This window comes from Papio anubis, chromosome 16 (genome assembly GCF_008728515.1).
Source record: "Papio anubis isolate 15944 chromosome 16, Panubis1.0, whole genome shotgun sequence".
Taxonomy (NCBI): domain Eukaryota; kingdom Metazoa; phylum Chordata; class Mammalia; order Primates; family Cercopithecidae; genus Papio; species Papio anubis.
Window position 1 is genome coordinate 64,803,388 of NC_044991.1, and position 6,000 is coordinate 64,809,387.

A 6,000-nucleotide genomic window follows, 5' to 3' on the forward strand; every position below is an offset into this window, starting at 1 on the left:
AGGGGGCATCTCCAGGGTGGAGCAGAAATTGGGGGGTAGGGGAGATTACCTGAATGACACTTTGTCAAGTAGCCTAGGAATTTCTACCTTGTTAGTTTGACGTATTCTTCTACCTAGAGGCAGAGTATTGGACTGAAAAAATTCTGATAGCCCAAGTATCATCTCCTTCTGAGAGGGACTAAGCCAGTAGATAGAGGGGAGAGACCTAGGACAACAGAAAGACTGGAAGGAATAGCTTTTTGTCCTGGGAAAACCCTTGATTGGGAGTCAGAAGTCCTGGATTCTAAACTCAAATCAATGTAAAACAAGAACACCAGGAAGAGACCCCAGAGCCTTCTAACCAGCAGGGACTACTCTAGTCATATAGCACACGTTGGATTTCCTGTGAGGTGGACTTGGAGATGGAGACTAGCATGTAGGGTGCTTATTAGGGCATACTCTTAGTGGCATTACCTGTGGATAAGAGGGAAGGAAGTGGGACTGAGCAAAAGGATAAGTAGAGGTGTGATACAAGCTCAACAGAGACCTTAACCATCCCTATAGATGGTTCTGAAGCTGGAATACCTCAGAGTTCTCCAGAGTTGGAGCAGGCCTTTACATTGCCATATCAATCAATTATTGGATACAGGCTGCCACAGGAAGAGGTGTTTCCTTGAATGAAGCAACTCCCTTCAGCTGAGGCAACTCCTGTAGGGGACTGACAGCTGGTGGCCTCCTGCCAGTGACACTCCCAGTAGCTGGTGGAATAAACCCTTCTATTATGAAGGCGGATCTAGGTGTACATTGCAGTTCCCATCATAGCATGCTACTCCCATTAACACTAATCCTTATTGCAATCCTACAAGCTAGATATTATTATCACAGTCAAAAACTGAATTTTGGAGTGTATCAACTTGCCCCAAGCCACACAACTGTTAAGTATTAGTTGTGGAGCTAATTCAAACCCATGTCTTCCTGACTCTCAATTCCTTCCTTCTTAAACTACACCTCCTCATCCTTTGGTATCTTCACCCCTTCCCCCCTACCCAAATTCCACCTATTGCTCTCAAGATTTTGACGAATAACCCCCCTCCCTGAGGCTCAGACCCTCCATCTGTAAAAGAAGGAGATTAAATTATACCTGAGTTTCTTAACCAGGGATCCATGAACCCCATGAAATAGCAGGCTAATTTTGGTATTTATGAGCAAAATTTTGAGTTTTAAGTATTTTTCTTGGTAAAAAGCCCATGAGAATGTTTACATCCTAAAAGGCTTATGACTTCCCAAAGAGGCTGAGATATAACCGGACCAGATGGTCTAAGGTCCTCTTCAGCACACACATCCTGTGATTCTGCACCCTTTAGAGCGGAAGGACCACAGACAGCGCCAAAGCCATTCAGCACCACGGACAGAGCCACGCTCCGACGACTTCTGCAGAAAAGTCCCATCAACTACTACACTGACCCAAAGAATGAATGATGCAAGACCTCTGAGTGCCCAAAATCAGTGGGATAGGAAATCAGAATCTGCAACAGACACAGATGGCTTTTCCTCTCCCCCTGCCTTTTCTGTAAAAGAGTCCCAAATGTTGCAATTGTCCTCACAGTGACATTTCCCCCATCCTGGGGGCCTCCTGTCCCTCTCCCCACAACAGTGACGAAGAGGGTATCGAGCCGGGCAGTGGAGTACCCTGGTGACAGATTAGCACTGCCAACCACCGACACAAAACCATTTGGTGTGGGGAAATGATAGATGTTAACACTCATTTTAAACACAGGCAACTGAATTCCTGCAGACAGGCACCACGGCTGGAATTTAGGGCACAGCTGCTAGGTTCAGATAAGGTGCAGAATCAGCCCAGCATACCGCGATGTTACTTAATAATGAAAATGTGGTGATTGATGCTGCTGTCTCGAGAATATAACCTCCCCATTTGGAGGTTTTCAGCTCCCAAATCATCCATTCCACCGTTTTTCCCCCCTTTCTTTCTTTTTCTGGAAAGGCAATGTGTGTGTGTGGTGGGGGTGCGAATAAAGGGTTGATGGGGCCTGGCAACATGAAGCTCATGATCTTAAAGAATTTTTTTAAAAGTCCAAAGAGTTTAGTTTGAAAGAATTCAATTCTAGCAAGCTCACCTGGGACAGCAAGTTCAACATGAAAAACTGATTTGGACAAGTTACCTTCCATATTTTTATGGTCAAAGGCTTCTTTTACCACCCTACTCCCCATTTCTATGATGTCACAAAGAGCCAATCAGAGTTTTTGATACAGGACCTCAACTCCAACCTCTTCCTGAGCTCCAGGAGAGATGGACCATTTATCTACCGTCTTCTGAACAGCATCGCCTGGAGAAAACCTCAGACTCCGCATGTCCAAAACTAATCTAGGTTATAATATCCAAGCAAGCCCCTTTTCCTCACTATGGCAAGTGACACCACTCAAGGCCAACACCTGGGCATTATCCAAGACTCCTCCTTCCCCCTCATCTCCCAAGTCCAGCATCTCAAACCTGCTTTCTTTATATCCCAAACCACTCTCTCTTAAATTCACCTACTTTTTTTTAGCCCTATAGCATTAAAATACAACCTCACCCACTTCCCCTAAATAGCCACCTGGAATCCAGCTCTTTTCTCCAATTCATCTTTCATCCTTGTCATCAGAATAATTTTCCTAAATGGAAATATATCATGTCACTCCTCTGCTTAAAACCCAACATCCTGTGGGCATTCAATGTCCTGTAGGACAAAGTCCATTTTTCTTACCATAGCGTCAAAATCTTTAAGGGTCTGGTTTCAGTGTATCCCTCAATGTTACTCATGATCTTTACCAAAAGCACTTGAAATATATGCTTATTTTTGCCTCCTTGCCTTGACACATGCAGTTCCTTCTGTCTTGCAGGTCCTTCCTCTCCTCTGTCTACCTGAAAGGCATTCATTCTTCAAGATTCAAGACTCAAATTATTTCTCCTTTGAGGAGTCTTTATTACCATCTTTCCCCCTCCTGACAACATCAATTTCACTTTCTTCTGTGCTGTTACAATTATAGTCATCCTGTATTATAGTGATAGGTTGCCATCATTCCTTCACTTGCTAGAATTGGGTTCAAATCCCTGTTCCATTATTTTTCAGCAGTATGACCTTGAGCAAGTCACAGGACTCTCTCTGGCCCTCAGTTTCTTCTTCTGTAGCCTGGAGATAATAGTAATATCTATCTCATCACTAAATGATAGATGTAAAGCATCCAGTGTGTATCCTGGGACACAGTAGGAGCTTAATAAATATTAATTTCCCAGTAGAGAAAAGTTGTTAGTCTAGAGCCCATGGAAGACTTGGGAAGTCCCCATCTCAGGTCAGGGTCCTAGAAGCAGAGCCTTGGAGGAATTCTGTGTACAGGGTTAATTGAGAAAGTGCTCTTAAGGAAAGGAGAGAGGGAAGCAGGAGAGGGAAGGGGACAAATAAGGATGTTTTTTAGGGTAAAGTCTGTCCTTGGCCTAATCCAAAGGGGGTCTGGAGCATAAGTTACACTGCAGAGTTGTCCCTACCTAGAAACAAGGGAGTTGCCTTCTGTACCCCCTTGTCAGCCATCGCTGGCTATGGGCTGATGCAGGGTGGGTGAACAAGGGTGTAACCTCCCAGAAGAGGTGACCCTCATCAGCTGAGAGTGATGCTACAAAGAAAGGAGCAGCTGTTGAGGGGGCATTGAAGCCTACAGCAACAGGGGCACAGGTGTGCCTGCCAGTGGGAGGGGGTCTGAATGCGGTGTCAACAGAATCCACTACAGTCATGAGAGAGAGTTACTGCTTTAAGGAGACTGAGAGGTTGTTTTGTATGTAATGGAGGCAGAGTCCAGACTTTATAGATATCTCCATTTTCATTCATGCAATAATTCATGTATTCATTCAAAAGATTTTCATTGAACATCTACCCTGTTCCAGAGACTTTAGTAGGCCCTGGAGATACTGAAGAGCAAAAAAAAAAAAAAAAGGCATCTTTAGGGAACTCATAGTCTAGTAAGGGTGACAGATATTCATCAAATGATCTGTCTTCAAAGACAAAGGTTTCTGAAGAGAAGGAACTCAGTTCTGTAAGAGTGTATAACGGAGGGACTCAGTTCAGCCTGGGATGTTTAGGAGGGCTTCCCGGAGGAGGAGACTTTTGAGTGAAGGTACGAAGGTAAGAGTTCACTGGTGAAAGAAGGGGTGATAATTAGGAGGGGAAGCGGAGATGTGTGGCTCTCTTCCTGCTTGCTTTTGGAAGTCCTGCTAAAAAATGTGAGAGAGCATCTCTAAGGCAGGGAGCACTGCCTTAGAGCTGTTGTCGGTCATTTACCCTTGAGTATAAATGACATTTTAGGTTTTCTTTTTTTTTTTTTTTTCCTGCAAATAGTTTGTTGAAGGGGAATGAAGAAAAAAGCCTGAGGGGCACTGAACGCCTTGGAGAAAACCACAAAATGGCCCAAAATAGGAGTTGGGGAGAAAAGGGCTTTTAGGCAAACTTGCTGATTTTGAATCTTGCAGCCGTCGCTCTTCCCTCTGTCAGGGCCTCTCTCCCTGTCTCTCACAGACCTTGGAGCTGATGGGAAGAAGTTTGGCTTGGAGCCAGCCATGTCCAGCCTCTGCCTTTTTTGAAGTCAGAGGTAGCAGCTGCCTATGCAACATGATCTAAGTGCCCAGCCCTACTCTCTCTCTCTGCCCAACCCTACTGCCAACAGCCACTGTTCATTGCCTGAAATTCCCATCATTAGCACCTCAAAGCCTAGGCTGGGGGTCCTAGGAGCTCCATTCTCATTCTGGCTGTCTTCTTCTGACCTTGGGGGTGTTCCTTCATTTCTCTGGATGCAGGGGCAGGATTGGATTTGCTCCTCTGAGGTCCCTGCAGCCCTAGCTGTCTATGTGTTTTTTCCTCACCACAGTCAACCTATTAAGGTTGCAAACTCAAGGTGGTGATTTGGAGACCCCCAGGAGAGCTGGTGGATATCTGAGCACCTGGAATCCAGGCTGGGCACCTTCCTCAGTCTTCTGGCTGGCAGAAGCTGTGGCCCAGGAGTTGGGAGGGAGAAGGGCTCTGGAAGAGGCCCTCAGCCTCTTGTGGCCCTTTAAACGCTGCCAAAATGACTCTGCTCCCTAGATTGCTGCCTGGAGCTGTCAGACACGCGTCAAGGTCAGGGGTGTGCATCTGCCCCAGACACAGCAATAATGGCTTCTAATGGACTGTAAACAGGTGAAGTTTGTTGCAAAGGCATTGCTGCTGCTGGAACAATAAAAGCTTCTTTCTTCTTAACCCTCTCCTGGATTTTGATTATGCCACAACTACACTGTCTTTAAACAGAGCCTTCTCCAAAGACATTCTTGCCTGTAATCTCATCCACCCTTAACAACAAGGAGGTTATTATTAGTCCACCTTTCAGCTGGGGAAACTGAGGCCCAGAAAGGGAAAGAGACTTGCGTGAGGTCTGAGACCTATGATGAGGCACAACCAGAAGTATAACTTAAGACTCGATTGGTCTCATAGCCCAGGCTACTAACCACTACTCTACCCTGTCTGCAGCTACTGATGATTTGTGCTGGACTTTGCTAAGAGATGTAAGAGAGATAAAAAGTGACCTGGGAGCTCAGAGGTCCAGAGGGAAAAGTGAAGACCTTCGAATCACAGTGACCTGAGTTCAGATCTTGATCTCTTTAACTTGCTGTGTGACCTTGGGTCCATTAATTAACCTCTCTGAGCCTCAGTTTCCTTATTTCTAAAGTGGAACAATAGGATGATTGTGAGCATTAAAAGAAATGAGATGCATGAAAGGCCTGGTACAGAGGTCTCAATAAAGGTTAGTCCCCTCTCCTACCCCCACTCCCCTTGAGTAAAACTGGGACATTTGAAACTTCCTAGAGGAAGTGATCTTAGCACTGGGGCTGCCAGATGAAAACCAGTGACCCAGGTCCCAATGCCCACCCCTCCTCTCGGGGATGCTGTCCCCAAGGTCACCATGTGCCAGGCAGGCAGAGAGCAGCCCCCTCTCCCTCCCTCC